Below are 10000 nucleotides of genomic sequence, written 5' to 3' on the forward strand. Positions count from 1 at the left end.
CAAAATAATGAGTCGGTATTGAATTTTTGTTTGCTTTATTTAATATACCTCTATAAGGGCACCATTAGCTACGCGAAGCACAAGAAGATGGTACTTGATTTCTTCTCATGTTGGCTGTAGCAGAGCCTCATCAATGTTGGCAATGGCAACAGTGATCTTGTGCTTGAGATCAGTGATGCCCCGTATCTTTGTTCGATAAACGATATCTTTTAACATAATCCTATAAAAAGAAATCCAGGTGAGTGATATCTGGCGAACAAGGTGGCCAGGGAATTGGGAACATGATGGTTGGTTAAAGGTCATCTATACTCTGTTTTTTTCCATCTGTCCATCCGCCTTTGGTTTTTTCGCATGGTAACACTGCGTCCCGGGCTTTAAATATTTAGGCTATGTGTAAGTTTTAGGTAAATAAAAGGTATCTGGGTGTATATTTGCAACTGAAAAGTGTTTTAATAATTTACTGTATGCGAATTACACTGTTAATATTCGAAATAGTATGTTATTTAAAGCCTGGGGCGCAGTGTTACCATGCGTAAACACCACCTGCGGATGGACAGATGGAAAAAAACAGAGTATAGTTGTGGTGTCCCATATTCAGTCAAAAGGTCAAGGAAAACATCTGCAGTAATTGATGTTTCGTTGGAGAAAAATAGACTAATGATTCGATTGCACATGATCCCACACCATACTTTCAACTCTGGACAATCTCGGTGAAGTTCCCTAGTCACATGGGGATGTTCTGACCCCCAGATTTTCACAAAATGTGAGTTTAGTTTCCTTGAAGTATGAAAGGTTCCTTCATCACTAAAACTCGGATGAGGAACGTTTCATCCTCAGAAATTCGTTCCAGCAAGTTAACTGCAAAATCTTTACTAATTGTCTTATCATTTGACTCGCGTAAAATCGCAAGTTCTTCTGAAGGACTTGTTGCACTGTTGAACGTTGTAGCTGTAAGTGTCTGGCAGCAGCAGGGATGGACTTTGCAGGAAAACTATCAAAGGCTTGTCTTACACGATTGATGTTTTCCTCAGATGTTCTTGGTCAACCACTCCTCCTTTTATCCAAGTACGGATCTCTTCCGTTCTGCTGAGTCTGGGTATCCGATTTTGTTTCGATAAACCATGACACATATTGCGCCTTTTCTTAAGGATTAGCCATTCTTTAAGGGTTCATTTAACAGCACCTATTTCATCAACGGGGTACCTGATATACACAAGTGTAATGTGACTAAAAAGCATGGATAACGGCTGAGTACATAGAAGAAATTTAATTAAGATATCTCATCAATAGGTTTTGTAATATATTTCTGAATTGCAAAGGGCTTAATGGACACCCTGTATTATCATTCTTAAGTGTTTGAAGAAAACAGAAAATAGTGTTGAATTTGCTTGTAGATTATAGCGTTTTTAATCTATAATCAGAAATGTTTGTTAACTATTTATATGCCTTCTTCTATTATCAATAAGTAAATGCACGAAACATGGTATCCGGATGACATTTAAGGAAACTTGAATAAGTAAGAAAAAAAATCCTCATAATTCCGTAATTATATGAAAGCTTGGGAAGGGGTTTCATTAATCTATTTTATTATTATATGTACATTATGCAAACGAGAGTAAAAACACATCCACATATTTTTTTTTCAGTAATCAAAAATGTAAGAAAACCATGACTTACAAAAGTACTTAAAGCATATATATTATCTTAGGATTAATAATGCTGCTTTTCTGAATGTATATTACGACCTCTTCCGAATACTCTATAGTACCCTACTGTGTATAAGAGTATTCTTATATGGAAGAAAATAGTAAATGTATTATACAAAGTCTGAAAATTAATATCTACCCTTTTGCAGAACTGAGGAAATCACCGATTATTGGATGTCTAAATCTGTTTCCTGACGAGTTATCTTCATCTTTAGGGTTATAAAAATCTTACAATGTAGTGTACCGTAAGATGTATAATTTTTTAAAATATAAAATGGCTTGTAATGATTGGTAAGACACATTAATATTTAAAGTAAGATTATAAATAAGGTAAAGTTTGCAAAAGACACATCAAGTCAAGAAACTCAAAAGTTATTAGGTTGAAACGGTTCGAAGCCAACCAGCAGGCCTCATTTTCAAGCTACAAAGTAATACTACCTAATTAGTACAATTAAATTAAGTGACAAATACTGAAATATAAATAAGGACCAACCGTTGAGTGTGGAGGCAGAGGAAGGACAGACCAAAAAGTAAACAGTCCTACGAGAGATAAAGAGGTGTCGACGTGGCATGGGTGTTCAGTGAGGGGACCAATTTTTAAAATAAACATTGGTTCATCTCCCTGCCTTGAATATCAAAATCATACCCACAAACCCACTGAATATCGGTGGCATTTTCAGCTTCAAGGACCGTTTGGGTCCATTAATGACCTCGTGTGTTATTTACAAGTTTGCTTGTTCTCGATGGATCGACACATGTTTACTAAGGTCCGGAATCGACAGTCATAGATCTGTCAGCTATCGGACTGGCCCAATACTTTCAAAACACCGAAATTTCCAACATAAGGGATCATAGCGAAAAAAATAAATATTCCATTCAGTACATAGACTTTATGGTTTTGGGCAAAGCCTCCAGTCATAAGATTTAAACAATTAATGAATCACTGTTGTTTAAGAAACTGGCCCCCTCACTGAACACCCTTGCCACGTCGACACCTCTTTATATCTCGTGAACTGTTTACGTTTTTGTTCAGTCGCTTCTCTGCCTCCTCACTCAACGGTTGGTCTTATTCATATTTTTAACTGTGTTCGCTTTATTGTACCTTATAACGGGTATTTTAATATTTACACTTAATTTGATTGTACCAATCAAGTATTATTACTTTGTTGAAAATGAGGCCTGTTGGTTGGCTTTGAAACGCTTCAACCTAATGAAATATGACCTATTGGTGTAGTTCCCCCTGCCTCCATTGCATTGTTGGGTTTTGAGACACCTCCGCCTCTGAAAATATATATAGATATTATATATATATATATATATATATATATTATATATTATTATATATATATATATATATATTCATAACTTCAGGAAAGCCGAAGACACATGAAGAGTTAAAAGGGTTTATTCGCTAAGAAACGTTTCGCACAAGGAACTTTGTGCATCATCAGTCTGTTAAAAATAAAAGTACATTTTAAATTAATAAAAGCAAAATACAAATACAAATTACAATCTAAAAATTTTAAATTTAAAAATCATAATTCTCAAATGAGCAAAAATTCAAAGTTAAAAGTGAAATAAGAACATTAAAAGTAAAATAAGACATTAAAAGTGAAATAAGAACATTAAAACACGACTACTAAAACACCAACCATTCGCTAAGAAAGGAGGAGAGAATGACTAGAAATGAGATTGAGGTCAGAAAGAAGACTATGCCAGGTATAGCGGAGACGATGAACTACCGCTATTCAATGAGGGAACAAGTCTTTTGATAAATAATGACTCGAGTGTTGTTAAATACTCAGAGTCCTTATTTTGTAACCTAAAATGGAGAAGTGCTGTTTCTTGACTTCGATCTTACATTTGATGGCATGATTTTTGATATTTGAATGCTCTGGTCTACTTAATCTCTGGCCAGTTTCTAAAACTACACCCATGTGGCTGCAATATCGCATTTGCAACAGTCTCTTGGTAGATCCAACGTAAATACCAGGACATCCTGGGCACGTAAATTTATACACAACATTAGACCTCATAAAAGGCTGCAGACGATCTTTAAAGCAGAACAGGGAGCCAATTTTACTCGGGTTATTTGATATTAATTTTAAATTTAAGCATGGAATTTCACCTTCAATGATTTGAGTAAGTTTCTTTGACAGTTTCAGGTTGAAATATAAGGAATCGAGGCATACATGAGTTTCTTTGGAACGTCAACAATCGGTGGTACTGGTTTTCAGATATTTAGTTAAAATTTTGTTAATAATTGATTTTCTGAACTAAGTCTTTGGGATATGAATTTTGTTGGAAAAAAGATAGTAAAAATTCTATTTCCCTATGAAAAAATGTCCCAACTCGAAGAGTACTTCAGGGCTCTATGAACTAAAGTGGAGATAGTGTTAAGTTTAAAACTTCTTTGGCAGGAGCTGTAAAAATTATTGGCTAGACCAGTATACGTTTTTTTCCTATAGACAGCTGTATTAAATTGATGGTCAATTCTGTTTACGCAAATGTCTAAGAATGGTATTACAATTTTCTTTTCCTCTTCTATAGTAAACGTGATATTAGTGTGTTGTAAATTAATTTACTGTAGGAATTCTGCTGCCTGCCATTGATGCTTAAAAAGGGCGAAGGTATCGTCAACGTACCTTCTATAAAACCAAGGTTTAAAAGCTGAAGAACAAGATTCTAGGAATTCTGTTCCAGATGAGACATAAAAAAAAAGTTAGCAAATATGGGGCCCAAAGGGGAACCCATAGCCACACCATCCACTTGAGAGTATAGTTTTTTGGTTAGAAATAAACTAGTCTTGTACTGCGAATTCTAAAAGTTGTTTAAAAAGCAATTTACTAAAAACCATGAAAAATATATTCTTCGTCAGGAAACACTTTGTCAATGATAATGTCAATAGTTTCATTAAGTGGGACATTTGTGAATAAAGATTCCACATAAAAACTAGCCATATATAAATCACCATCTTGGTTGATAATTTGATTTTGAAACTCAAACCCGTTGTCTTTAAAATATACTGACTGGAAACATGCTCACTCAATAAGGACACGACAAATTTTGAAATTGAGAAGGATGGGCTATTATAGGCAGCCATAATCGGTCTAACTGTATTTGGATTTTATGAACCTTAGGAAGGCCGTATAATATAACTGAAGGCAGAGCCAGTAACAAACAGTTTCTGATAAGTATTTTCATCTATGACGTTATCTATATATATATATATATATATCTATATATAATATATATATATATTATATATCATATATAATATATTAGATAGATAGATAGAATCAGATAGATAGATAGATATATCTATATATGGATAGATAGATAGATAGATAGATAGCTAGATAGATAGATAGATAGATATAGATATATATAGATATAGATAGATATAGAGATATAGATTATAGATATAGATATAGATATATATATATATATATAATATATCTATATTATATATATCTATATTCTATATATATATATATATATATATATATATATATATATATAGATATATATCTATATATAGATATATATCTATATATATATATATATCTATATATAAATAATATATATATACTATATATATATATATATATATATATATATATATATATATATAGAATAGATATATATATATATATATATATATATATATATATATATATATATATATATATATATATATATATATATATATAAGATATATTATATTATTATGTTATATTATATTATATTATTATATTTATATTATATATGCCTATATGCAAATTACATATATTCAGGACGTTATTATTTCTTAATCTACTACACAATAAGGAAACCAATTAAAGAGCACTAAAAGAAAGCCCTGTCGTGTTCGATATTGAATGAAAATGAAGTATCCATCTCCACCCCTACGGCCAATAACTTAATTTGGCTAATTTTTCAAAAAAGAAAAATTAAACCAATAACATGCGGGATACATATCACTGAAATTATTGTTAAAATCAGCATGAATTTTTTTTGCTATCGAGTGACATATTACTGACTACTGAATTCTTACTGACGTCAAGAGAAAATCATATTGATAAGCTCATCAAGTAGTAGTCATTCCCGGAGCATTAAAATGTTTAGAGAGAATAAAGTACCAATTCAACTGGCATCTGGAAATTATTTTACAACTGTATCTATGCTTAACAGATTAATGAAAAATATTTATCGGTTTAAAGCAGCTCATCTCTTCGCATTTATAATTGCAAAACGTCATTCAAATCTGCCCCAAGGTTATTGATGAAAATGTTAATAATACTGACAGTCTTGAATCAAGGCGCAGGGATTATATTAAATTAGCTTTGCTTCTGCTAAATAAAATAAAAAATAGTACTAAAAAACACATTACCTGAAGTGAGAGTAATTGTGAGCAAAATTATTACGACAAACTTTCAGAAAATATGCAGCCAACTGGATATAACAGCTGTGATTTGTAGAGTGGACATAAAAAGTTTATTTCATTATAATGACTAATAAATGATAATTAATGTTAATATGTGTAAAACAACTCTTAAATTATTTATACTGGCGATACTATAGTACAGGTAAGAAGAAAAGAGCCATGTAAGGTTTAAAAGGACGGATTTTCTCATTCTTCCAAGTGAGAATAACCTGAAGGAATTTAACAGAGATTTTCTGGAAAAGAAACGTAAATGATACACTGTGTTGCTTTCATGTGATCCTTTAACTGAATTAATTGGAAAAGAATTCGACAATAATCTAAAAAGAAAGGCACAGACGATGGCAAGAGATAGATAAAATACACTGACTGAAAATGTCTTATAGCAAAATAAACCTCCTTGATGTAATCATCACACGACGAAATTAACTTTCAAAATTAAAAGTAACCTTTTAACAGGTAAAGACGAGTTAGGATTTCACTCAGCTCTCGATGCGATTCTAATGAACATCTTTGTGTGTGTGTGTGTGTGTGTGTGTTAGGAGGATGGAAAACCTGGTGTTGTTAGTACAACAATTAATTTTATAGTGCTTTTACTGGTTAAGCCACTAGTGCTGTTTCCCCTAACCTTCTTCTATTTTTGAAATGAACATACTATACGCTGATGATGGTAATTATTGTCAAGTCCTAATTTCAAACGTTATAGAAGCAATATGGATCTTTAACGATTCCGTAAGTTCTACTAAATTAAAGTGAGAGAGAGAGAGAGAGAGAGAGAGAGAGAGAGAGAGAGAGAGAGAGAGACGGCATAGTTATTTCTTTCGAGTCGTCTGCAGCTTTAGTGCAAAAATAACGTTCTCACAGAATGTTAAAAGAGGACGACCCACAACGATATAATTTTTTACCTGCTATCAAACAGCAGATACAGATTCCCCTAACAATTTTTTTTTTATCTAACTAACTATCAAAAAAACGAAATAGACTTGCAACCAGTTTGTGTAAAGGTTTCAATGCCGTGTCCTAGCAATCTGTCGTTTAGGTGACACCATTCAAGCTCAGACTCAGTCTTACCATTCACGCTCAGACTCAGCCTTATCATTCACGCTCAGACTCAGTCTTACCATTCACGCTCAGACTTGTAGAAAAGTGGGAGGAGCGTTGGACGTCGGTGCGTGAATATGGTTGTTTTTAGTCGGTACAGACTGTCGCACAGATAAATCGTTGCGACTTGTTTAAAATGAGGTATAAATTCATTGTGAGACACAGTTGTATTATGGTTGAAATACATATCCGTGCGTGAATGAATGGAGGTTACTTCAACGCAGACCTGTATTTTTTCGGTTATATTCAGTGTCGTCTGCGACACATAACTTAGGAAATTCTTTATTCTGTCTGAAGTATGGGTTAATAAGTAGCTTTATATAAATCACATGCTTATGGAATATGAAATCCAAATGTTATTCAGACAGAAACTGGGAAAATATCGCTTATGATATTTCAATAAACAAGCTAAAGGTTAGATCTCCAGATGATACACGCGACACTGCCACCAATAAAATATATATTAGAAGTGCTTTCCAGGATGATATAATCTTATATTAATAAAAATACTTCATAATTACTGAATTTATTAACTTTTACATTTACCTTTACAGCATAATCCTCTCCGTTGGCAATTATCTTACGACTCAACTTTTAGCAAATATGTACACTGTATTATAACGCTACTCTTAAAAGATATACTATGAAAAAACCAACAATTTGACATGAATATATGGAAGAAGGAAAATCATGGGTAATAAAATTGTGGCAGAAAAAATAAAAATAAAAAGAACGGAAAAAAAAAACCGAAAAAAAAAGTCCTAAGATTCAACACATTTTCTTTTCTCAAGCCGGACTTAACTTCAGTCTCAAGACAACAGAATTTCTCTCTCTGGTAAATACACATCTACACGGTTACTTCGTTTCTTTCTTTCATAGTTACACTGCACACAGTTCTTCGGAGGATTTGCATGTGGCTTTTCTACTGAACTCCCGTACCTTCGTCAGAATTACTCTACCAAAAGACTGAAAATGAGAAATCTTCTACTACTATCACCATTATTATCATTGATGACAAGAGCTGATTATATTCTCCGGCGTAATTTCTATTAATTTCAATAAGTTTCAACAAAACAGCAATCAAAATATACAAATGGATAAGCCCAATTTGCAAAGCTTTTACTAGTCTTCAAAAAACTATGTAAATGGCTCATGTGGAAGTAATGTGCAATTCTCTTTATATAAAGCAAATTTAATTATTCATTACCCAATGGATAATTACCACATTTATTCGTAAAACTTCGATTATAATCAAAGTTTTACGAATAAATGTGGTAAGGTTTCAACAACATTCACGCTAACTGGATACACTGTCTGAGTAAGTGACTCTTATGGATAGCAATTTCTAAATCGGAGGCGGCATTCTGTATTATTTGGGACATTTCCAGACCTCTCCCTAAACCTATTAGATATTTTGCAGAGTAGTTAAAGAATAAATTATATAAATTTCTTTTGGTTGTGACACGGAACTTGATTTGGCCTTTTTCATTCAATATGTTCCAAATACGTAAACAAAGATAGACGAGAACACACAACAGAATTATTATTCTCTCTGAGTTCCATGTAGTTTAGTGCAATGAATTCTAGAGAGAAATGCTCACGACACAGCATTTACTTCATGCATTTCTATTATAGCTGTTGGGCGAAAAGCATCGTACATGTGGATTACACAAAATAAATGGATGGAGACAGTGAGTTAGTTGGAATACTTACTGAAAATCGGGAGTAGGGAGAAGGTATAAACCATTCAGTGATGAAAAGCGAGGGTTAAGTGAGGATAAATGGTAGGCTTTGGCGGTGCAGTTGCGTGGCGATCTAGGAAAAAGTATTCCGGTATACAGTAAGAGGGATTAAGCAGTCGAGGGCAAAGTAAATACCTAAAACAAGCAAAAGACTACTAACCTAATAGGTCCCTGAATGACAAATGCATACAGAGAATAAGATTTTTGTAAAGACTTGTGGGATGTAGACAGATATATTCTGAAATAAAGAAAGGTAGGAGGAGTTAATGCAAAAAGGGGAAAGCTTGCGAAGTGATTACTGAACAAACGAAAGACAAGAGACTGAATAACAGAAAAGCTTTCGGATGTTATGGGACTCCAAGTGAGACACAGTGATGGTGATAGTGTGACCTAGTGGCTGACCAGATAGTTAGCAACTTCACCCCAAATATAACATGTTTAGAGAAGGAAAGGTAGACCTCCTGGGGCCCACCCCCGTATATATATATGATATATATATATATATATATATATATATATATCTATATATATATATATCCCCTAGATATATATATATATATATATATATATATACACCTATATATATATATATATAATATATATATATATATATTATATATATTATATATATACACACACACACTTCTACATAAGCAAACAGAACAGCTCAGGAATGAAAACCATACTTTATTGTATAGTGCTACGGAAATGAATTTTACTCTTTTACAAATCGAAGTAATTTTCCAGTTTAAAGTTCCTGATTTATGGTCCCCAAGACATTTAACAGTTTCCTCATAAAATCATCCTCCCATTCTAAGAAATAAAGAGTATGTAAAGAGAAAAGTAAAATAAATTTTGTTTACAAATATAGGAAGCTAAAGTGCGTGCACAGGAGAAAATGAAAAAAAAGTGAAAAAAATAATAAAGAACTAAAAAAATTAAAAGAAGGGAATTATGAAAGCTTGACAGTAAAACGAGGAAACATAAAATGGTATGTGATAAAGCGA

The sequence above is a fragment of the Macrobrachium nipponense genome, chromosome 20, assembly GCF_015104395.2.
Source record: "Macrobrachium nipponense isolate FS-2020 chromosome 20, ASM1510439v2, whole genome shotgun sequence".
Classification (NCBI taxonomy): Eukaryota; Metazoa; Arthropoda; class Malacostraca; order Decapoda; family Palaemonidae; genus Macrobrachium; species Macrobrachium nipponense.